The sequence below is a fragment of the Pelodiscus sinensis genome, chromosome 2 (assembly GCF_052426305.1).
Source record: "Pelodiscus sinensis isolate ZL-2025 chromosome 2, ASM5242630v1, whole genome shotgun sequence".
In the NCBI taxonomy this organism is placed as follows: Eukaryota; Metazoa; Chordata; order Testudines; family Trionychidae; genus Pelodiscus; species Pelodiscus sinensis.
In genome coordinates this window covers 92820908-92847019 of record NC_143053.1, presented here as the reverse complement: position 1 = coordinate 92847019, position 26112 = coordinate 92820908, and positions in this window count along the sequence as shown.

Sequence of the window (26112 nt, the reverse complement as noted above, 5' to 3'; positions counted from 1 at the left end):
AACTTTCTAACTGTAAAGTTTAGTTAAACTTTGTAATAGGTTTCTAAGGGAGGTTGTAGAATCCCTGCCATTAGAGATATAAAGAATTAGATTGAACAAATTTATGTCAGGAATGGTCTAAGTGTATTTGGAGGCTGGACTAGAGGAAATCATAAATATAACTGTCATGCAACATTTTCTTATATTAACATATGACTCCTGGAAAATGTTATGGATGGTAACTCTACTATGGGTTAGATCCTAGAAATTAGGTTTACAAATTTTGCAATTGCCAGGCAAACCTCATTACATAATTCTATTACAATATGTAGAATATTAAACTGAAATTGCATACTTATGCAATATTAGCTTTCCCCTGCCATCTTCCCCATCATTTATTATGAATATTGTATCTCAATCACAACAGGTAGTGAAATTAAGGTCGTGTTCAATTATGCTATTTGCTGCATTTTCATGAGGTACTTATTTTTCCCAATGAAAAAAGATAATGATGAATTAATTTAAAAAAAAATCAATAGAGAGACATCTTAAAGACAAAAAAAAAAAAGATAATCAATTTGTATAAAATAAATTTACAATTTGATGCCTGTTTTATTGTTGAGATGACTTGAGCTCTTTCATGTACATGAACTTAGTAATTGTAATCAATAAGTTCATTTAAAATTAATGCTGTACAATAAAGCTTCTGTCATGGAGTTATTGGAAAACTAGATTAGAATTGTTATCAGCTGACAGGATAGTGAAGTCTCTGCTTTTTTTTTTTTTAAGGTTGTCACTTATTACAACAACATTTCCACAATGGAGCCTGCTTTCTATAAAATGATCACCCTTACTATCTTCTTGTTCACCTTACTGCTTTCATAAATTTAATTAAACATACCTGATCCTTTTACACTAGGAGACAATGTGCTCAGATGGATCTAGCCTTATATACTTCTTACTGGAACAGGGAAAAAATAAAGCAAAAATCTGATCCTTCTGCAACACTTTAGAGATGTGGAAGAATGTGAACGACATTGACAAGGGTCTTATAATCAGAGAGGGAGTCAGACCTCCCCTTCATTCATTAGCCAGCCCTTGCCTTCACTGTTCTAGGATATTGTCTTCTGTCTCTTGTTCACTACCCTGACTCATTCCTCAAATCTTTCTCCGATTCCAGGATCCTTTCCTCTTCCTCTTTAGTTACCTTCTGCCACCCATCATGACCTCATCTCTGCCCCCGCTCCCACACTGGTTCAGTTCTATCTTGTTACCTCATCATGGTTCCAACACTGATTTCTGTACTGTTCAACTGGCTTAGAATCCTGCTGTTGCCTCTCCATTTTTCACTTTTTCTTTTTTTTTTTTGCTGAATAGCAAGTCACTCTGTAGTGAAATTTGGATTTTGTCACATTTCTGAAAGCATTTAATAGACTATTTCTGAACCAGTGAATAGCTTGATTGGACATTCAAATGATAAAGGAGTATATTTTATTTCTATGTGAAATCAGCCATTTTCAGCATATTTTTCTACCCTAGACCAAGAATAAAAGTTTCACTTCAATATCTGTATGATCATGATTCAAGTGAGAGATTTTGTGATGCAAAGTGGATTTTAGCTCAGTCAATCAAGAGTCAATTTCTAGGTAAAATAGGAGAAATAATCACTTGTCCCATAAATGGATAACACATAATCACTTTGAAACTCAAGTAAACTCTGCTTTCAAATCCAAAGATAGGGCCATGAATACAGATATCAAGAATATCATTTACAGCAAGCTGCTTCTGTATTACTGAAGAAGAAACCTCTGAAAGAACATGGCAGTTCTAGAAATTCTTTGTGCTTTATTTCTCTGAAGAACCTCCAGTTTGGGTTTAGTTTAAATTTGTTATAAGATTATAAAAACAAATTAAACAAATGCATTGTTGTAAATCTGCATTCTGAAGAAGAATGTTGAATTTAATATTTTCATTTGTCAGTGAGAGGTAAAAAAAAAAAAGGTTTTACTCAGCAAGTGTTGGCAATTCAACTGAAAAAGAACACCAAAATTTGCTGTGACTCAGTGTTTCCATCATTTTGTTTACACATCATAAATGCATCATCAGTTTACAGATTTCATGATTACCCTATGACGAATAAGTCCCTGATCTTGCAAAAACATGCATATGTTTCTTCTACACACAGAGAGCAAGAGTGGAATTTCGGGAGCGTGGGTACTGGGTTCTCCGGGAAGAGGCTTGCTTTTCATCCTATTCCCCAGAGGCTAAGGGAGTAAGGGAAAAGTACTTGCAATCCATACATGCCTCTCACACCTGGCTAGTGAGTACCCCTTACCAGCAAGGTGCAAGAAGCATGCACAGAATGCAATTACTTTCTCCTCACCCTTAGCCTCCGGGGAACAGGATGAAAAACAACCCGCATCCTGAAGCACAGGGCTTCTGTCCCTCCTCCCTTCCCAAAATTCCACCCTTGTCAGAGAGTAGTTATATTAAAGCAACAGAATTACTCATATTGTGGTTGAAATCCCAGTTCCATCAAAGTAAGTGGTACTACTCTTATTCACTTCAATGTGCTCAGAATTTTACCCATTGTGTGGAAACTAAACCACAAGTATGATTTTCATCCTTGCTAGTAATGTATGTTCAGTTATACCAATAATTGTACTAAAGTGTGTGGTGAGTTGTAGTTGTTGTGGGGGTGGGATTTTAGTTCTGTTTTGCCTGTCTTTGTTTTGTTTTCTCTTCCTTTTTATGAAAATATCCGAAGACCATAATCTGAATCTTTTTCTTTCTTTTTAGAACAAGACATTTTATATAGTTTTAAAAAGTCTCAGATCACTCAATCATGAGTTTAAAAGTTACCATTCTCCTATAAAAGAATTTCACAACCCAATTACAGAGAGAGACTGTAGAACTGGAATTCTTCTACAAGGTTGAACATTGTTACCCCAGACTTGAATAGAGACATTAACTGGTAATGCAATACAAAGTCAATTTTCCCTGCCTTTGACATTTGCATTTTCAAATCAAAAGCCATGAATGGGACAAATCCAGCCACTTAATTAGCTTCATTAGCAATGTGTCTAGACTGCAGGCTTTTTTCAAAAAAAGTAGTCTTTAAAAAAAAAAAAAACTTTACCTGCATCTAGACTGCCACCGCATTCTGTTGACAGTAAATCGAAGGAACGTGGTGGTTTTGTCAACAGCGGTAAACCTTGTTTTACGAGGAATAATGCTATTTTCGACAGAAATCTGTTGAAAAAAAAGTATGTGTGGACGCGGGGAAGTGTTTTGGTTTTTTTTTTTTTTTTAATAAAGGCCTCCAGGAAGAAGCCCCAGTGGATAGTCCATCCTTACATTCTGAGTACCTTTATTGTTTCTGTCCACTTTTTCAATCCGCATAATGCAATCTAGACACTTTATTCGAAAGAAGCTTTTTCGAAAGATTCTTTTGAAAACGCTTCTTTCGAAAAAAGCATGTAGTCTAGATGTAGCCCAAGAGTCGAACAATTGTCAGGTAAATGCTTGGAGAAATGGATTAAACAATTGTCAGGTAAATGCTTTTTCTGTTTTATATGTGTGTGTGTGTGTATATATTATATTATATTATATTATATTATATTATATTATATTATATTATATTATATTATATTATATTATATTATATTATATTATTTCCAGTCCAACTCATCTGATGAAGTGGGTTTTACCCATAAAAGCTCATGATCCTATATATTTTTCTTGGTCTCTATTGTGTCACAGGACTCTATATTTTTAAGATTTGCTCCCATATCAAGAGCTCAGCCCTTGTGTATAAATATTCTGATTCATGCAGATCTCCATGATCATTCCAACTAGAATCAGAGTGCTGGCAGATTCCAAAGCAGGATCAGAGTCTAAAAAAACTATATGGAAGTTTCTATGTCTTCTCCAGAGATATATTGTAATTGACACTGCGACGGACCCAGTAGGGTCCGCACTGGCCCCGGGGGGATGGCTACCCCCTCCAGGCGAGGGGACGGGCACCATGGCCGGAAGCGGCGGGGCCCGTCCTGACCGGCCAGAGCAAGGGCGCGGGGGAGCCTGGACAAGCCCACAGCGGGGGAGGCGGGACCTGACCCAGCACATGGGAGAGTGCCCCGTCGGGGGGGGGGATGACCCTCGCGCAGAAGCGGAGCCCCGGACATGCGCCAGGGAGGGATCAGAGGGGAAGACGTAGGGGGGGGCGAAGCAAACCCCCCTGACGTCACTCTCCGGGCACCTTAAAAAGCAGCCCACAGGACACTGGGGGGGGGGAGGAGCAGATAGGAGGCCACACTGGTTCCCGGAGCACCAAGCCTCTCGCCCCCCGGGTGAAGAAGAAGTACGGCTCTGGCAGCTTCCGGACCCTGGTTGGATGGAACTGGCAGCTCCGGCGGGGTGAGTGACACAGCGGGTGCCCTGCTGGGAGAGCCTGAAGGCGGGGAGTGGAAGGAGCCTGGGGCAGGGCACTTCTGGTGCCCGTGGGCAGGCGAGTTTAGGGTGGCTGCCCCGTCTACAGTGGAGGGCGGCCCATTGGCGCCATACTCCACTTAGGGCCCAGGGCTGGGACCCGGAGGAGAGGGAGGGCCCGGGTCCCCCATTCCTCACAACCCCACGCACGGAAGCATCCCAAGTGACCTAACCTCCCACGACGAGGGCAGTGGGAAGATAGTGATCACACCCCAATTCTATGGATGCATAACTGCCCGTAGAAGGGACGGGAAAAGGGCAAGGACCCCAAGGCCCGTTGTCGGGCCAAACCCCTAGCTCCCGCTAGGGTGACGCGGTGGAGGGTTCGCTGAACCCCCTTTGCCGGTTAGGGCAGAGGGGCGATTGCAAGGAGACCCTGCTTAGAGATTCACTATAAAAGCCCAAGGTGGTGGGTTTGCGGAGCCCTCCCCCCCTTCTACTCTGGCGGGGGGAAGAAGGGGAGCAGCACTCAGACCTGTAATCCCGCCACAGACACCATATATTGTCATTGACGCAAACATGCATACAGAAGTATTGGTCTGTGATTGTTTGCACAATACTTCCAGTACTTTAAATATGACTTTGAATTGAGTCCTCAGTGTTTCTGACACAATATTTGTTTTATATATTTATGAAAAAATCTACTGTTATTTTATCAGAAATAATATAATTGCTATATCTGATATTTAAGCCTTTCTCTATGGTAGATTGTAAACATTTTAGAATCTTCCTACAAATGAACCTCAACATCTTTGTCAATCCAGTGAGAAATGTTGAGTTGCACAGAAATAGTAACCATTACCACAACCATTTTGGAAAAGGACATTTCCTGAAACTGTATGATGTGAAGCATAAAAGCCTTTTTAAAGCTCTCAGTGTAATTTATCATAGCACTCAAGATGGTACATTTGTGGTAAGCAACCCTTCTAAAGTACTAAAAATGGTGGATATAGAGTAGCAGTACTTCATGGATTGTAAATCGAAGACATAGATCAAAGGGAAATATAGTCAGCTACCGTACAAGAGAGAGTGAGAAACTAATACTTATAAATATCAATATAAATATAGATATAAATATAAAATCAGCATTATCTCAGTTTGTCTCCATGCTTTCAACTTCTTTAATTCTAGAAATAACTGTTTACAAAACCAAAAATTACAGACATCTCTCCCTTTTGTTGAATCATGGAGAAAGGTTCCAGTAGAACCTTGTAAAAGAGCAAGTAAAATATGATATTAAATAGATAACATTCAGCTAACACACAATGTTCAGTATATGACATCATCATTAATCTGAGCAGCAGAAATTCATTCTCTCTAGACTGCAATGAGTAATTCACAGCATACACTTCATTCAGTAAGTCTAGAAGCTCTTTCTGCTCCTGTAATATCTGTTATTAGATCAGTTTCCTCTAATGTACGTGTTGTTTTAGTTTACTTGCTTGAAGAAATTGATTATTTTTGACTCTATGAACTGATTGTGAACAATCTACATTCAATTTGACTTGCTTAGCAATTTGTGACTGATTCAGGGGGGCATGTCATGATTATGAGGGTTAGCCAGCAGCCTGGGGATTAAGGGGTTAACTCCACCTAGCCAGGTGGAGTGACCAGTAGGAATGTAGGTGGGACTTTCAAACTGGGACAAAGGAATTTGGGTTTTTTCCTTTCTCCCTTTTGTCTCTCTGGGGCTATGTCTAGACTGCAAGCCTCTTTCGAAAGAGGCTCTTTCAAAAGAGAGCGTCTAGACTGCACGTTGAACTTTCGAAAAAGCGGCTTGCTTTTTCGAAAGAAAGCATCCAGTGAGTCTGGATGCTCTCTTTCGAAGAAGCCCTATTTACATTGAAGAACGCCTTCTTTCGAAAGAGGAACTTTCGAAAGAAGGCGTTCTTCCTCGTGAAATGAGGTATACCGCCATCGAAAGAAAAGCCGCGTTCTTTCGATTTAATTTTGAAAGAACACGGCTGCAGTCTAGACACAGGTGAGGTTTTTTCGAAAAAAGGCTACTTTTTTCGAAAAAACCCCTGAGTCTGGACACAGCCTGGGTGAGTTCTCTACAGCTACAGAGAGGGACAAGCATGTCTCTCTCTCTCTCCAAGACACCATTCCTCATTTTCTGTAAGTAGGGTAAAGTTTAGGTAGTTTCGTTAGGCTTTATTGTTTTAAGGGTTGGGTATGGGATCTGAGATCTGGCACTGTTTAAAAGATGTTTTGGCTTTTCTTTGTAACTAAGTTCTAGGCCCATGGAGTTTCTCCATGGTTGTGTCTACACTGGCCCCTATTCCGTAATAGGGATGCAAATGTAGCACTTTGGAATAGGCAAATCCGTGGGAGATTTAAATATCCCCCGCGGCATTTGCATTAACATGGCTGCCGCTTTTTTCCGGCTTGTAGATAAGCCGGAGAAAAGCGCCAGTCTGGACGCGATCCTCCGGAAAATAAGCTCTTTTCCGGAGGATCTCTTATTCCTACCAGTTCCACGAGGTGTACTGGTAGTTCGGAATAGGAATCCTAGTTCGAACTACCTAGTTCGAGCCCCGTGTAGCCGCGCTGCACGGGGTTCGAACCAGCGGGGTTTTAAAAATGGCGGCTCCCCGCTTATGCAAATGAAGCTCAGGAAATTCAAATCCCGGGCTTCATTTGCAAGTGCGGTATGCCTACATTACCCCACTAGTTCGAACTAGCGGGGTAGTGTAGACATACCCTTACGGAATAGGGTCCAATGCAGACACAGCCCATGAGTATATTTTGTTATCTTCCTATCTAGTCATTATGCTTGCAACAGGAGTATTGTTCTTTCTTTTCTTTTTATTAACCTGGCAGTGGTTAATTGTGTGCCCTAATTTTTATTTTAGGGGTGAGATTTCCCAAATGATCTTTCCCCTGGTTTCTTTATCAACATTTGGGTGGTGGCAGCGGATGTTTTATTCCCAAGATCTAGGTTTTTTTGTAAGATTTTGGGGGAAGTTTTATACCAAAGCCTGGTAGATAAGGCTTTGGGGTACACTTGCTGGCCCCCACTTCTGCATTTATCATGCCAGAGTGAGGAAGGAGCCATGACATTTGTCCTTTTCATATGTGTTCATTTTTTTTAATTGTATCCTTTGGTATATATGGTTGTGACTATTTTCTTCCACTATTTGATCTAAGAAAGTGGGTCTGGCCCACGAAAGCTCATCATCTAATAAACCATCTTGTTAGTCTTTAAAGTGCTACATAGTCCTTCATTTTGCTTCATTATATAACATGGTGTGGTTTATTTTCCCCGATTGGTTGAGCATATATTTACTTTCCATGGACATTCTACCAGTGGAATGAGTCACTCAGCTATTCATAAAAATGACCAATAAGGGCCTGATCTGATGCTCATTCAAGTCCATGAAAAGCTGTCTATTGATTGTTGTCTTCAATGGATATTGTTTTATTCTATAAAAGGGCACTATGTGGCTGAAGCCAAAAGTTGGGAGACTTTAATTAAAACATTTAGCATTAGTCATTCCTCTTTACTATTCATTTTCCTATAATTCTGCCCATAGCCTCACTACACGTTTACTGGCAATACCTCAAATGAATGTTTCAGTACTCTCTGTGTAAATTTTCTAAGCAATGTGTATTATAAGCCTTTGCTTCCTGCTGAACATGTTTCCACTAATTTGGCACTGCCTGGATATAAAAGCATCTCTGTTCTGCATGCTTTTTGGATATTTCACTGCTTTTCTCACTTAATCCAAGGTCATTATTATCAAACAGCAGCATGTGTGCTACATAAATCAAACAGACCTCCTACAAAAAAATGACACCATATACAGAAACATTACATTATAGTTTGAAGTCAAAATAAACTAGTGGCCAAAGCAGAGGTATATTAGCCAAAATTTGTTCTGTTTTTTACTTAAAGCAAGATCCACATACCAATATGCCATCAATTTAGAAACAGGTTTTAGAACTGAGGGAAACAATCATACTAATTTTCATTGAGTATCAAATATATATATTTTTTAATACTGCAAAGATTGTTTAAATTGAGGCGCAAAAAAACAGATATCTGCTGGAAATATAATTCAGTACCTTTCTAATCATTTGTGGCTGGATTGCTGTTGAGGTCTAACACTTCATGTAACAAATAATTAAATGAAATATTCACTGCTGTGCAAATTACTACAGGTTGGACCTCTCTGGTCCAGCACCCTCGGAACCTGACCAGTCCCGAACTAGGGAATTTGATGGACCAGAGGAAGTCCCCCTCTACTGGCTCTCCAGAGCACATTCCCTCCCTGCTGCCGGCCACTGATACACCCCTCTCCTGCCAAGCTGCCATGGTGCTGAGGCCCCAGCAGCCCAAACTGCACTGGTCCCAGCCCTGCTATTGAGGCTATCATGGCTGCTGCATCTCTGGCTCCAGTCTCGCTACCACCACTGCTGCAACTTCCATGTTCTCGGCCCTGCAACTAGGGCTGCCGCAGCTCCTCCTGTGCTACCGGGGCTCTGGTGCCAGTCCCAGCCCTTGCCCTACTAGGTTCCAAGCTTCCAGCCCTCTTACCAATGGGGCTCCCAGACAGGACTCCCTGGTCCAGGAACACACGTAGTCCTACTGGACCACGGATGTTGCTGGATGAGGGAGTCCCAGTTTGGGAGGTCCAACCTGTATTGCTTTACCTGGTATAGAAAATAATCATACAACAATAATAATACACTGCCTTCTGGGCTTTATGCTGGCTTGCTGCTACACTTGCTATTGTAGCCCAAAGGCAAAAATGTATTACCACTGGAGACAACTGGTAATTTTATCCTCATTGTACCTTTTTGTTCTTATTTTCCAATGCATCCCAGCTCTTCCTGCAGCTGACAAGATATACAGGAATTCATTCTTGGGGGGCGGGGGGAGGATGAACTGAGAATTACACAGAGAAGGGTAGAAACTTGGAAAAAGTCCCATAGGGAGTATCTACACTGCATTATAGGTCAAAATAAGATACGCAATCTGAGCTATGAGATTTGCATATCTTATTTCAATGTTATTTAAAAATAGCTTATTTTGAAATTTGGCGCTGTCTTCACAGCACTTATTTCAAAATAAAGCGGTATTTTAAAATGTTCCTTACTCCTTATGGAATGAGGTTTACAGGAACATCAGAATAGCAAGCCCAGTATATTTAGAAATAATGGGTGCTCTCAAAAGTAATTGAATAGCTATTTGGGGATACCTCCTGTATCCCAAAATACTGCTGTAGGGTAGACATAGCCTTGGGCTACGTCTACATTGGCAAAATTTTGCGCAAATACTTTTAATGCAAGAGAGCATCTACACTGGCATGAGCTTTTGAGCAAGAGATGTGCTTTTGTGCAAAAGCATCCGTGCCAGTGTAGACGCTCTCCTGCGCAAGAAAGCTCTAATGGCCATTTTAGCCATCAGGCTTTCTTGCACAAGAAATTCACGTTGCCTGTCTGCCCTGGCCTCTTGTGCAAGAACAGTTGCTCAAGAGGGCTTATTCCTGAGTGGGAGCATCATAGTTCTTGCGCAAGAAGCACTGATTTCACACATTAGAACATCAGTGTTCTTGCGCAAGAACTCCCTGCCAGTGTAGACAGGCAGCATGTTTTTGCACAAAAGTGGGCACTTTTGCACAAAATAATGCCAATGTAGACACAGCCATAATGATTGGACAGCATAAGGAGTGATCTTATTTTGATTGTTACTGAAAGGAAGTTGTTAGTGAGTTCAGAGAAGTATGCTGGAGCAAGTCCATGGAAAACTGAAAGCAAATTAGAAATGTATTCAGAGGCCTATAGGAAGCTCATGAATGATTGATTTATTTGTTCCCACTTTCCAAGGCTGAGAGAATATTTTGAGCCCAACATTCTGGATCTTCTGAACTTTTGAAATTAATTGTATTGGGAAGAGGAAATTACAGTAGTTAAGATAGGAAGTTATTAAAACAGGTTTTCATCAAAAGCTGGATAAGAATCTTAAAGAAATGTGATAGAAGTAGAAATAGGAAAGTTAAAGTCCAAGGCAAAAATGGAACTAAACTTAAATTTGAGATTAGTAATGCCTTAATTCAGAACTTCTTTTTGTTTCCAACGCAAATTTTTAAGAAGAATAGCAGAAGAACTTAAAAGTTTGGAACAAAAAAAACCCCATTTCTCTAGGAGGAAGACATGAGTCTTTTGAAGCATTCAGAAATTATACCAAGAAGTTGATAGAAATATATTTGACAAATAATGGGTGATAGAACTGGAATATAGAACTGTGTGGCATCAAGCTGCTCCTAAATGTTGTACTATGCCCATCATCATGATCTCTGTGTTCCTTAGGAACATGATGGAAATCCCATTTCATTCAGTAGGATTCTTTTCATTGACTTCAATAGACTTTGGATTATGCCATAAAAGATACCCAAAGTTGGTACGAATTAAGGAGTAATTTAGAGGGGAAAAGTAAAAGAAGTAGTAGAGGGACATAAGTACCAAACCATTACGTCTACACCGGCACCCTTTTCTGGAAATGCTTAAAATGGAACAGTTTTCCGTTATAAGTATTTCCGGAAAAAGCGCGTCTACATTGGCAGGATGCTTTTCCAGAAAAGCACTTTTTCCGGAAAAGCGTCCGTGCTAATGTAGACGCACTTTTCCGCAAAAAAGCCCGATCGTCATTTTCGCGATCAGGGCTGTTTTGCAGAAAAGAAATCTGTGCTGTCTACACTGGCCCTTTTCCGGAACAGTTTTCCAGAAAAGGACTTTTGCCCGAACGGGAGCAGCATAGTTTTTCCGGAAAAGCACTGATGATTTTACAGTAGATCGTCAGAGCTTTTCTGGAAATTCAAGGGGCCAGTGTAGACAGCTGGCAAGTTATTCCGGAAAAACGGCTGATTTTCCAGAATAAGTGGCCAGTGTAGACACAGCCTATAAGTATAATCTAGAGTAGAATTAAGAAATTATATAAACTGTCCAGCAGATATGAATAATGAATGAAGAAGTAGTTAATGACTTCATTGGCATTGCTGAATCAGGTCTGGAAGAAAATGTCTTGTGCTTGAAAGTTTCTAAAATTGGAAGACAAAAAAATGAACAAGAAAGCAAATAGACATACACACACATACATCATAGATAACATGTGAGAATATGTTTGCGTAGTTGTACGTGATCAAGAGATTACAACATTACCTTTTAAATCTCAGCTAATAGGAACTATAATATCGCTGTCTTCCTATTCTTTTTAGGGTTTTTTTTTACTGCTTTGTTTCTAAAGACTAATCACAGCATGGTCCAGCTCACCAGTCGAGCTTTGAATCCTTGTTTTGTTCCTCAACTCATATGACACTGTCAGCAGTAAACTGTTCTGCAGATGAGCCTCCAGGCTATATGCCACCAATGATATTCACCTTGCCATTCCAGCAGCACTGATGCTTCATAACTACTGGTTTAAATCCATGTATCTTTTTATGATCTCCAAGCTATCTAAATATACTTTTCATGCTAATATACTAATCCAGGTCTGTAGTAACTAGAATCAATTAGCATGTCTATTATTCTTTCCTTTAAATGGCTTTTCATGTTTGTGTATGCTCACACAAATATTTAACAGTATTGTATTATTTCTACATTAACTACCATTGTCTTAACTTTTTCCACTCTCATGTTAAATAGAAAGAAAATAATTAATATCAACCATGATGATGGATGGGCATACTTAAAAAAAATTAAAATATTTAAATGTTTGGTACTTTTATGAACATCCTAGGATTCAACTGCTTAGCCCAACCTTAAATTATTTTACCCATACTTCTTGGATCTAGAAATCGGGCTGGGAAATGCATTGAATTGCAATATTTCCTGGTTCTAGTGGGCCTGTGAACCTCTCACAACTGACTTTCTCACGGTACATTGCTAATGACCCTCCTAGGTCAGTCTGAAACCAGGAAATGCAGGAGAAACTCAGCTCTCATAAAAACAAAAACAAAAATTGAGCTATTGTGACCCTCAACTAACTCAGCTAACCCTGTGCTTTGGGGATAAACCTTTGCATTGATTCTTGACTTATCTGATCTCAGCGATGCACTTCTGTAGGCTTTTTAGTTTCCTAGAGCCCCTTGCTGAAGCTCTATCACCAACAGAATGGAAGGTCAGAGTGGTTATTCTGACTCTTATGGCTCTCATAGCTCTTGGGATGTTGCTAACCCACCCCTTCTTGAGGCCACTTATCCCTAGGGCTCAGAAAAGATCTAAAGAATGTTTATTTTTCTCCAGACACATTTGTAAAGTATATCCTTGGAAGGGACACTTCCAAACCTCCTTACACTGTCACAATCATTTCAACTGACAAAGTCAGAGTTGCATCTTAAACCATCTGTTTAGTCTGTACATATTTCATAAAATTAACATATCAATCAAAAGGCAGCATAATAAAACTGTATTGCATCCTTCTTTAGTCATCGATGTGAGACTTGTTTTTTATTTAAGGGAGAAAACAACTGTAATGATTTCCCAGCCCTTAATCCTCCTTTCTCCATGAGATTAGAGGGTTTAATGCAGGCTAACGGTCAAATTTTCCTGCAGATGCTCATTAACATATCAGTAGCACAGCATTGTCTGGTCTTAGTATTCCATGCCTGCTTCCTTCCTATGGGCATTATGAACTAAAAAAACATCCACAAACCTTCGTAATTTAAACTCTAAGCTGTAGGGCAAGAGGCATATTACTTAGCATTAAACAGCCTCCAAATAATTACAGGTCTACTCTTTGGTAGTGATGTTTTACAGTGCAAAAAAATCAGTCCTATTAAAATTTATTAATGTAAGCTCAAACTCTTCTTTACCAGCAAAGCACTGCTAAAGAATTCTATGACAATGAAGGGTGATTTTCACCATTTCTAAATCTAATTTATACTGCTCTCTGAAATCAGTTATAGACAGTATTATGCATCCTTTGTTTCTCTGACACTAATCACCACACCTTTATAGAGTCTTTAATGTAAGCTACAATAGATCATCCTTAGGAATATATCTAAAATACATAATGCAATTTGAATGATAAATTAGAAGGGGAAAAATTGGCACCAAATCCTATTATGAATCATCACGTGAATGCAAACCGTCCTTATTTTTCCTTTTAATAGTCATTAGAAGAATTTTCCATGGCTCTGGTTAAACTGGCAATGCTCTAGGGTAACGCAGTGTTAGTAATGGCTTGCATCATAAATGTTAAATTACTCAAGGATAAATTGACAAGAATGATTAATGAATTAATGAATTATTTTGTAAGTTTGTGGATTCTTAATTTAGCGGTACATAAGTGACCATTTGCAATGTGTCTTACCAAGTATTTGCAAGTAAAAAAAAATTAGCCGGGGTATTATTGCATACAGAAACATGTTTTGCTGTCTTAACTTTCTGACATCATGAAGAACTCAAAATCTTCAATGGCATGTCTCACAGGCATAAAAACTACATTTTTTTTTACAAAAGTTCTAGACTCTACAGTTGGATATCACAAAAGTAGGTATTATATAAGGCCTTGGTCAGTCAGCTATTTTCTGTGGACAGCCCCCAACTTGGGAAGAGCCCTATTGACATGAGGGACAATTCATGAAGGTGCCTAAAAATTTCACTTAATTAGTGGTGGCCATAAGGATCCATTCCTACCTTGGAATAAGCTTCAGACACAAGATTCTATCTAGCTGATGCATCTTTACCAACGGAACATTAGGCCATTCTTTTCTGCAGGGTGGCTGGCAGGATACAACAAATCATAATAATAAAATGCATCAATGCATACCTAAACTACTACCTTTTTTTTTTAATCTTAACTCATACATAACCTAAGGTAGGATTTCTCTGCTACAAAGAGAAGGAAGAAAACAAGGGATGAGTAATATTTTTAAAAATCTGTTATTTAATAGAAAATGTAATGCCACATCGTTACATTAAAAACCTTAATTTTCTAATTAAGAAAAGGATGTGTTGGCTCAATGGAGAGATTAGCCATAATAAGGTGTAAAGACAACAAGGGCAGTTTCAAGTTCGTCTATGCACAGTCCTACCTCAAATTAAAGAAAATGGTGGAATACAGATTAGCTCTTTCTTTAGCCAGTGGTGGTACAGTATATATTACCAAAGTCACCGGGGAAGGGGGGGGGGGGGTGTTAATAACAAAAAATGTACCGTATTTTCCGGCGTATAAGGCGACTGGTTGTATAAAACTACCCCCTAATTTATTAGTTAAAAGATAGGTTTTCGTCTTATACTCACTGTATAAGACTACCTCCCCTTAAGAGGCCAACCGGCAGCGCCCCAGCGCCCCTTTGCTCTGGCAAAGCCGGGGAGGCGCGGGACCCCACCGTTGCTGCGGCTTTGCTCCCGGTGCCTCTGGTCTGCTGGGGACCATCTCCACCGGGACACCGGGAGCAAAGCTGCAGCCGTGGCAGGGTGCCACGCTTCTGAGGCTTTGCTCTGGCTTTAATATTAGCCCTCAGGCCCAGAGTAAATCTCATCATACAACAATCCATTTCTCATAGTCAAACTGAATGCATATTTATTCATAATGATTTGGGGCCTGATTCAAAGCCCATTGAAGATCAGTAGGAAGACTTGGATTAGTCTTCACAGTATAGTTGCCAACCTTTCTGGTTTCGCTGGGAGTCTCCCAAAAATAGATTCGATGCCCTGGAGTCTCCTGAGGCCAAATCAGTAGATCAGCTGCTATAAGACTATCAGCAAAGCAGGGCTAAGGCAGGAAACGTAGAATTCTCATTTCAACTGAACTCTTCCAGCCTGGTTTCCATACAAATTTAATCAAAATCAACACCTTCCTGTGGAGCATTTTGGTTTTTATAAATAAGCTTTCCAATGAAAAAGAAATGTTCATCTAGAAAATTTTGAACAGCTCTAGTACTAAACATGAGAAAAGAATCTAGCCCTCCATTGGTAAGTGTGATAGAGTAAGCAAATGTGCATTTTGATGCTGGGACTTTCAAAGGAGCTTAAGGGAGTTAGTTACTCAAATTTCAGTGAAATTCACAGGAGCTAGTCAACTACCGTATATGTTTGATCATAATCCCGTTGGGTATGTCTACACTAGCTCGTTAATTCGAGCTAGGTAGGAAAATGAGGCGACCAGAGTTGCAAATGAAGCCTGAACTCACTGCCGCGCGAGGGATAGTGGGAAGCAGTGTAGACCAAGGAACACGCTGGCTGCCACTTCCTGCCATTCCCATTGACTAGAATGGCAAACAGCAGCCACTGAGAGCTGAAGGGCTCCATGCCTGCAGACACTCCAGGTACATACAATGTCCCAGCATGTCAGTGGTTTACCCTGCTGGGCTGGGAACTGAAGTTTGCTGACCTCCCCAAGTTAAAAAAAAAGGTAAAATGCAACAACCCATTTATAGGATGACCCTTGTTTTTTACTGCGTTATTTTTTTACCAAAAAATGAGGCTTATGATCGAGTATATATGGTATCTCCCTTAAGCAGCTTTGAAATTCACAGTTTTGAGCTATTGCAGCACTTATTGACACAACCACAACTAAATGCTTTTTTAATTATTATTGGAATGTTCAATACCCTCACATTGAGGATTCTGTACTACTTCATTCAAAGAATGTTAGAAGTGCAATTTGTTTAGGAATTATTTACTGAGCACCAGTATAACTCTTACTGGTATTTAATGAATGTACAAAATGAATTGCAACTCAAGTGTATGCGTAGAATTATAAAGTGGCATACAAGAAGATACCGAAGTCAGAAAGACATCTCTTAATGTTCTGTACTGGCTGCCTCCAATAATTTTCAACATTTTTCTCCCTGACTGTGAGAGGTTTAATAATGGAGTGCACTATGCACCCTACTTTTATAGGGGCAGTTTATCTATATAAAGGTGGAAAAGTCATGTGATATAGATAGCATTGATTAAATTATGCTAGTAGCAGTAGTGTTTTCCTTTTGTATGTCTTTTACTACTGACTTCAAACAGGTTAGAATATAGCTGGAAGAATATCAGCTGAACCATGTAACTTTCAAAATGAAGAGTTGTGAGAAATGAAGGTGACTTTAAAGAGCGGATTATCCAAGATAATACCTTACTGTGCAATGCACATTACTGGGAGGCTTTCCATTGATGTTATAATGTTTTGTCAGTAATATAAAAGATTTTTAAAGGCATCCATACATTTCACTAACACAAACTGAATATCAAATTTTCACAAATCACATTCTATCTGTTGTCCATCTACGGGTGTTTATAAGAAGCCTATCACTTGTTGGGTGACTGAGTGCTGACAAAATTATGAAGAAGCAGAAAAAGCAGAAAACAGTGAGAATGAATGGTGTTTTCTCTCTCTGTTATTCCCAAAGAATGTGTAAATTTATGCACTGAGGAATATTTCATTTATGAGCAGCGTTCCTTTGAAAGGTTTATCACAGAAGGTGTGTTCTGCACCATGGATTTGATGCCACCAGAGTTATATTCAATCAGATTTTCTCTATCCAGCAGTTCCATTGCTGGGATCCTGCTGAGAATGTGTTAGTTTACCGTAATGTACCTACCTTGAAGTCTGTGGCATCTCACAAAGCATGTAGATTTTATATGCATGTAGAAGAGAAGTAATGTATAGCCCTGAAGGATTCTGTGAATTGGAGTCTTGGGGAGAACAAGCAAAGTGACAATCATGCCTCTCTGGGATGTATCTGATGAAAAAGGGTGGATCTAGATGAATCCTTTCCCATTTATTCTTAAAATACATTGCATACATTGTTATCAGCACCTTATAATGAATGGTGTCAAACTTCTCCAATGAAACATTATAGTGTTATTATTAGCATACACATTTATTTCCTGTCCAGCCATAAGAGATGGTTATCTATAAGTTCCATCTGAGCCATATTTTTTTCATGAAATCTGAATGCAGGCAGAGAATAGTTGATGTAAAAGGTTAGATGACGTCATATTCTCTCTTACCTCCTCAAAAGAATGAGGGTGTAAATTATACTGGTAGTTTGCTGGCATTTTGTGTTACCTAGAGATTCTTTCTGTACTGACTAGAGCACCATAGCCTTTAGGCTGCCTAGTTTTTTCCCCTTTAAAAAGGGCACTGATGATCACACTATCAGGAGAGTCAGATGCTCTTCTCTAGACTCAACAGCTATGAAGGACAGGGTAGGTAGGGGAGGCTTTCTGCAGGACATCTGACTAGGTAATTGCTCTAAATTCTGACAGCAAATTGGTAAGCAAATGGTCTGGTAGCACTTTATAGACTAACAAAACATGTAGATGGTATCATGAGCTTTCGTGGGCACAGCCCACTCCGGTCATCTGAAGAAGTGGGCTGTGCCCACGAAAGCTCATGATACCACCTACATGTTTTGTTAGTCTATAAAGTGCTACCAGACCATTTGCTTGCTGTTTGCTTGCTCGGCTACCCCCTGAAGCAAATTGGCAGTGTTTCATTACTGGATAGCATGTGATTACTTCAATCTCAGCGAGGCTTGTTCATTCTTCATAGGTGCTGATTCCCAGGATGCTTAGCAACCACTGGCAGCCAGCTCCCCTCTCACCCCATACCTCCTGTCTGCTGGCAGCTTCACTGATCATTTTCTCCCTCCCAATACACCCACCCATTGCAATCAGCTGTTTAGCAGCATGCAGGAGGTGCTGGGGGAAGAGAGAGAAACAGGGTCTGGGGGCACCTGGGGGAGCAGACAGAACTGGGCAGGAAGAGGTGGAGAAGGATTAGGGCCTGGGGCAGAGAAGGGGTTGGGCTCCCTGAGGCAAAAGAAGAAAAGGGCATCTGTGGGCCTATTTTAATTTAGTTCACTGTCTGCGTAGTAGGGGAGGAGCTCTTTGAAATAAACAGGGTTTGTTTGTTTTTCAAGTGTTGGACTGAAACTATAAAAAAAGGAAGGAAAAACATCCCAATGGACCCCCTCTGCTCCATTCCCCTCCAGTCTGCCTACAGGATTTGGTCAGTAAGACAGCTGAAATGATCCAAGCTTAGCTTGAATCTGATAGAATTTACTATGTTAGGGTATGTCTACACTAGCTCCCTAGTTTGAGCTAGAGAGGCTAATGTAGGCATTCGAAGTTGCAAATGAAGCCCGGGGTTTAAATATCCCAGGCTTTATTTGCATCTTCCTGTCCAGGTGCCATTTTTAAATCCCCTTAGTCCGAACTAACTGCCCGCGGCTACACGTGGCAGTCAAACGTTAACTCGAACTAAGTCCTTAGTTCGAGTTAACTGATACACCTTAAGTTAACTGTTAAGGACTGAGTTCGAGTTAATGTTTGACTGCCGCATGTAGCCGCGGGCAGTTAGTTCGGACTAAGGGGATTTAAAAATGGTGCCCGGATGGGAAGATGCAAATAAAGCCCGGGATATTTAAACCCCGGGCTTCATTTGTAACTTTGAATGCCTACATTAGCCTCCCTAGTTGAATTAGGGGGCTAGTGTAGACATACCCTTTGGTATTAGTAAATGTTCTCTCTTTATTTTTCTTGTAACTATTTTGTACTCACCAGGGGAGGGCTGGGCAGTACAGGACATACTTTTCTGGGGGGAAATTAGGGTTGGGGGTGTATATTTAAGCTATCCTGCTGTATAACCAAGGTTGGTGAGAGCCATAGTGTAACCCAAGTGTGGCTGGCAAGCAGCATTTACACATAGATGCTCAGGGTGGCTTGCATACTGGAAGGTTATTTGTGACCAGCCTCAGTGGGAATTATTTCCCATGCAAGACACTTAGGCTACATCCAGACTGGCATGATTTTCTGCAGATGCTTTTAATGGAAAAGTTTTTCCGTTAAAAGCATTTGTGGAAAATAGCGTCTAGATTGGCATGGACACTTTTGCGCAAAAGCACTTTTTGTGGAAAAGTGTCCGTGCCAATCTAGACACGGTTTTGCGCAAGAAAGCCCCGATCGCCATTTTCGCCATCGGGGCTTTTTTGCACAAAACAGTTTTTACCTGTCTACACTGGCCCTCTTGAGCAAAAGCATTTGTGCAAGAGGGCTTATCCCTGAACGGGAGCATCATAGTATTTGTGGAAGAACACTGACAATCTTACATCAGATTGTCAGTGTTCTTGCACAAATTCAAGCAGCCAGTGTAGACAGCTGTCAAGTTTTTCCACAAAAGTGGTCGCTTTTACGGAAAAACTTGCCAGTCTAGACGCAGCCCTAAGGTTTCAGCTCTGGGCTATTGTAGCTATTTATAAGCTTGGATTGTTCCTTACACATAACATGTCCATCGGAACAAATTTTAATTATTCCTCTAGGCAGCATGGATATTTGATCACCAGGATATCAGCAGGGATGTAATCCCTCCTGATTCTGGGATTCTGAGATGGTAGTCAAATTTTTTGGGCACTCTGTTCTTATTTTTGTTCCATACCTATCAATTCAAAATTCTAATAATAATTGTGACCAGCACAATGTGAGCTCTTTCATAAGTAAGACCACAATTTCTGCTAGGAGAAAGGCAAAGTAGCTTTGCAAACATGTTTAATATTTTCCCCTTCTGCCCTCCATTTGTGTAAGAGCCAAGTTCAGCAGCTAATAATTTTGAAGTTCTTCAGTTGTATGTACTTACCAGAAGCAATGACCAGATGAAAGGTCACTTGCTGTGCTTCTTGTGGATGTTATTTAGAAAGTTTCAACAATGGCAATTAAAGACCTTCTGAGCAACTCATAGCCAACATGGTGTGCACATCTTGAAATGTTTTGACGCTAATAAGCAAAGCAAAGCAAATATCACCTGTTTGTCTGGTTAATTGGATTCCCTTGGAGAAAACTGTCTTTCTAAAAGAAATGAAGTGGTGAGTTTTTTTAGAGTAATGTATCACTGTCAGGATGTATCACTGCTAGAAAGATAATATTTGCTAGTGTATCCCAACCAAATATAGGTCTTGATCCAGTTAGTACCTTTGGAAGGTTAGAACTCCCAACCTATATCATGTCCCATTGAAGTGAGGGCTCTGAGAATATGGAACAGCTTATGGGATCAAGGTTTAGACAACAAATCCAAGAAATGCAACAGTTTAAGTAAAAAAATGAAAACTGTTGTTTCTAGTTTAAGCTTACTGGAAAAAAAAACCACAATCCTGTCATGTGCACAACACAGTTCTGTCTAGACTGGCATGATTTTCCGCAAATGCTTTTAACGGAAAACTTTTCCGTTAAAAGCATTTGCAGAAAAGAGCATCTAGATTGGCACGGACGCTTTTCCGCAATAGCACTTTTTGTGGAAAAGCGTCCATGTCAATCTAGACGTGCTTTTCCGCAAAAAAGCCCCGATCACCATTTTCGCGATTGGGGCTTTTCTGCGCAAAACAAATTTGAGCTGTCTACACTGGCCCTTTTGCGCAAAAGCTTTGCGCAAAAGGACTTTTGCCCGAACGGGAGCAGCATAGTATTTCCACAAGAAGCACTGATTTCAGACAGCAGGAAGTCAGTGTTCTTGCGGAAATTCAAGCGGCCAGTGTAGACAGCTGGCAAGTTTTTCCGCAAAAGTTATTGCTTTTGCGGAAAAACTTGTCAGTCTAGACACAGCCTTCTGTGTGTGCTAATTGGAACTCAGACTCAGTTGTCTAATGAACCTATTCTTTCAGAGCACAGGAGTCATGATAGTTTGACACTGGGCCAGTTGTCTGAAAGTGTAAGATAATACTTAAGTAGCAATAACAAAGAGGTGGGGTCTGATTAAGTCAGTGAATATCCATATGGGTAAGTGAAGGCAAATACAATTTTATAAGTAAGAATCGGATGTTGTCTCTTTCAAAAGGTACTCTCTCCATTCTTCTGCCCAACTGGGGGTCTGTCCCATTCAAGTTCCAAACAAACTGTAGAGTTAACAAGCACTCAACACACTACATCTGTTTCTCATCCAAGTGTCTCCATTCTCCCACTAAGCTATTAACTGCATCACTTAGTGGTGTTTTTGTTGCATTTCATATTTATATTTAGCTATTTTTCATATTTCTGATTGATGGAAATGATTCTAAGAAATGCCAACAATAAATGATGTCTGTACTGATAATGAAAACCAGCTCTCCTGACTGATACAAACTGCAATTACTCATCACAGTGAGCCTAACAGAAAATTTCAAAAAGGGCAGTTATTTAACTCTGCAAATGTCTAAAAGTCTTGTTTAATTCATAATATCATCAGTCGTCTGGCAGCATATGATGCACATGATTATTAACAATTACCACTGTGATAACAAGGAAGGGATAACTTCATATTAATGGTACATTGGATGATTAGTTAAACATTGTCTTTTTTACTTTTTTTATTCACTTCTCACTGCATTTCTCTAACATGCAAAAAAATGGCAATATGTGAAACATCTGAATATAAGGCTATGATGTTTTACTCATATTTTAAATGTATTTTTCCGGGGCTGTACAGGATAAAAATATACCTACAAGTTGAACCTGTCCAGTACAAAACTCTCTGGTCCAGAAACATCCATGGCCTGGAAGGATTTTAGTTAGCCAGATGTCCGCTTTTCATGAAACCCATGAAAGTTTTCCGTGGACCCAGAAAGTTTGTTTACAGACACCAGTTGTAGCTTTCAGAGTTCTGTGCTGTCATTTAGCTCTAATTTACCCTTAAATGTCCTCTAACAGCCCAGTAAGCAAAGGAAGTGTGTTGATGCTGCTAGACAATATTGATCTCCCAGTGTGGAAAATTCTCTGGTTTGAAACAGGTCAGGTCCCGAGGGTGCCAGATTAGAAAGGCTCAATCTGTACTATAAAGTGTGAGGTGAAACACTTCAAACACTGTTCATTTTAAACATTGAAAATGTAAGTACTATGTTGTCAGAGCTTAAACAAATGTTGGTTGTAAATGAAAGAAAATAAGTGGGACAATCTATTGATACAACTGTATTCCCCACATTCCTATGGAAAATATTAAATGTCTACTGCTGTGAGTTATAGTATGTAAAAGTAAATAAATAAGGTTCAGTTTCTGGCGCCTTTACTCATAGGACTACCCTCAAATTAAGGTATCCTTTGCCAGGGATTTCTTGTGTAGTAAAGTGCCACTCAATGTAAGTAAGAGTTTCAGAATCTCATCCTGAAAGAAAAAGTATAAAGAAAAACAAACAAACCCTGAAGAGTGCTGCTCTGCCTATGCATTCATGCTTTATGTTTAGAGTATGAGACAGCCATCCAGTATCTTTTTAATTCATGGAACCTTTATGTATTAGTTACATTTTTATCACTATTGTCATTTCTCAGTCTATGCTTTATGAAACAAATCAAAGGAGACAGACATTTGAGAGTTCACTTATGATTCATTTCAGCTGTTTAATCACTAAAGGTCCTTCAACTAAAATCACAATGAATAAACAAGTTGTTTTTGAGGTTCAGATTAATACCCGTTCTTTAGCTGTTCGAAATATGGCTGGTATGTAGTTTATTTTGGATGAGTAACTTCAAAGAAGATGAATTATTTCTGTTGTGAACATTTCTTACAGAATTTCTTATTTTTCATCAGAAACCTCAACATTTTGTCTACTAACCAAACCGTTCATGTCTTAGTTTTTTACAACTTAAAACTTGTTTCTTAACTGTAACTCCTAAAATAACCCCTAAAACTGGACGTGTTCTTGTGAAGATTTCCATTAGTCAAAAACACATGTTGAGGTCAGGGGTTATGAAAAACTTAATGAAATATTTCCAATGAACTCTAGGTAATAGATGAAATTGTCTTAAAAAAAAAAGACTTAATGGAGAGGGGTGAAGTCTCCAAATGTTCTGGACATGATTTCACTGTTCTTGTGGCACTTCCATAAACAAGGCAGCAACCATGTTTCATGGAAAGCTTTAAAAAAAACCAAACCAAAAAAAACCTTATACAACGGTAAAGAAAGAGCTATGAAAGAAGAAGCAGCTGACAATGATGTCCACGTAAAGTGTTTTGATCAAAAGAATTCTGAATATTAAATTAAAAAAGAAGGCCTCGACCCTGTATTTTTACAAAAGTTCTGCAAGTGAGATAGTAAAGATCTGGGTTTAAAATGATGGCATCTTTGCATCACTATCTTTTCAGTTCTGAGGTTGTTTCAGTTTCTCCTGCTGTTCACAGCTTGCAGTATTCTTAGTCAGTTAAAACCCATAAAGAGCAAATAACATGCTGCGTGATCTTTCAGTAAGGTTATTCTAGCACATGGTCCAATTTTGGGTGGAATATTGATAGCCCAGTGGTTTTCAGATGTAAATACAACTTATACACATACTTGTAGTACAAGAGTGTAAACATAAATATTAAAATAAGAATTAAAAAATAAATAATGTTGTTATTGGTACTCTCCTCTCCTAAATCCTCTATATTGTGCAGTTGGCAAATTATTCTGCAGCCTGGCTTAAGCAGCAGTTTTTACCATGGTTGGAATCAGAAAATACTATGAGTCTTGGAGATGTATATCTACCCGGTGAATATCTGCATAACGGAAAAACTTGGATTAGGAGATTTTTAAAAAATATATTTGAAGAAATCCTTTCCTCTTCATAAGAATTATTCTTCATACATCGGTAGGTTGTCTTTTGTAAGTCTCTAAAATCATAGTCTGCCATAGAATTGTCAAATGATATCTAAATAATAGCTGTGCTCTTTATTATAAATTGTCTTATCATACCAAATATTTGTTATAATATTTAATACACCATTGTGTTAGTTTGTTACCACTAAATTCAGAATGGATGGGTTCCTGTTCACTTCCTGTTGCCTCTACAGATATTGTAGGTGAGTTGAATTACAACAGAAGTTACGAGACTATAACACATTACAGCAAAGAAGCCTTTCTCCAATACCCACACAACCTTTTTCAGCTCTACAAACTCAGTTCCAAATCTGACCCTCTGCAATAAAGGCTACAGATTCTTATCACACTTGATTAGATTTTTCTTGTGGTATATTTCCACTGCAAACGACATGGTATCTGATATCTTGCAGATCAAATTCCTGCAGGAAAAGAGTGTTTACATTAGAGCTGTTTGCAGAGTAGAAATTCTATTTTGTGAGGTGTTCTGGGCTTACAGGAGGAACACAGATGAGAAACTTCCATTTCTGTGACTGGAGAAGGAGGTGAGAGTTGTAGGAGGGGGAAGGAAGGTAAAATGAGAGAAGGAAGAAAGCTACATTGTATTCTGTCAGTTTCTCCTAGAATAATCTGGTGAGATCTCCTGTGTGCAGAGAGAACTGGAGGGCGGAAGAGCAGAAGGTATGAGAAGTGAGATAAAAGGTGGCCTTGACTGAGGAAATGGGATTCAGTTAAGTCGGAGAAGTGGAGTTGTTTAGCGAGAAAGATGGTAGAATTTAAATGAGATCAGAACAAAGGTGGGTGTGTATATATTGTGGGAGAAGGCAGCCTGGTCATTGGATTTCTATCAAAAATGTTTCACAGTGTGACAACAGGAACTCAGATAGTTGCTGGAAGTGAGGAAGGCCTGGGGTTTGTCAGAGTGCACTATGTGATGAGAGAGCGGGGCAGAAGAGTTAAGGATGGGGGAAACTGAATCATGGAAAGAGACTCAAGAACTATTTAAATAAAAGAAAGGGCAGAAAGGTGAGGGTCGAGAGCACATATAAAGTCATCAATGCTGATGACCTTGAAGTCACTGAAAAGCTAAAAGACGTAATAGAGAGATTAGAGAAAGAAAGCAAGTACTGCTTGGTGATGGTTAAATCAGATTAACATAACTTTTGGTGAATCAGACAGTTGAGCCTGCAGTTCAGATTAAAAGCTAAAGGTGAAAATACTTGCAGCTAAGAGAACTAATGGGCATCGATATGGCAGCACAAGTTATTACAAAAGAATATGGTTGATTGTGAGGAGAGGAAGAGAGAAACAGGAGTTGAAATTGGGGAGCAATGCAAGTGGGATTAGTTAGACCTTATCTATTAGTTAGACCTTACCACCATGGGGATCAATCTCCTGGGGGGCTGATTTAGAGGGTCTAGTAAAGACCCACAAAATTGACTACTGATTGCTCTCTTATCAACTTTGGACCTCACCAGTGTGAGAAGTGCAAGGGGGGTCAATGGGAAAAACTCTGCCATTGATCCCCTACAGTGGGTTGCCGGTAACTCAAACTAAGTTACATCAACTCCAGCTATGCTTTTTACGTTGCACAAGTTGCGCAACTCAAGTTCAATGTTGCCCCCTAGTATAGATCTGACCTTAGATGGGTGGTAGATAACAGCAACATAAAGAGGAAGACAACAGGGGAGTTGTATGCAATGCAGTTCAAAAAAGGGGAAAGGATGGAAAGGGATTAGTTGGAAGCAACAGGAATGTTAGAGGAGCCTAACACATACACCATGATCTAAACCTTAAAGATAGGAAGGCTAATAACAGGACTCCAGCAACACAGTATTTCTTTCACAGGGGCTCAGACAACTTGATGTTAATTTGAATATTTGTAGTGCATAGTTCTGATTGCCATTGAACTCACTTGAATACAAGTAAATTTGTGAGGTGTCCTGTATTCAGTATAAGGAAATATGGCCACCCTACCTCTCTGCTGCATGGCAGTATTCCTGAGCTAGTTACACAGTTTAGTAATCACTTGGGAGAACAAACTTTAAAGAGCGATTTAATATATAAGTATTGAATTCTGCTTCTAAGTAACCATGATATAACA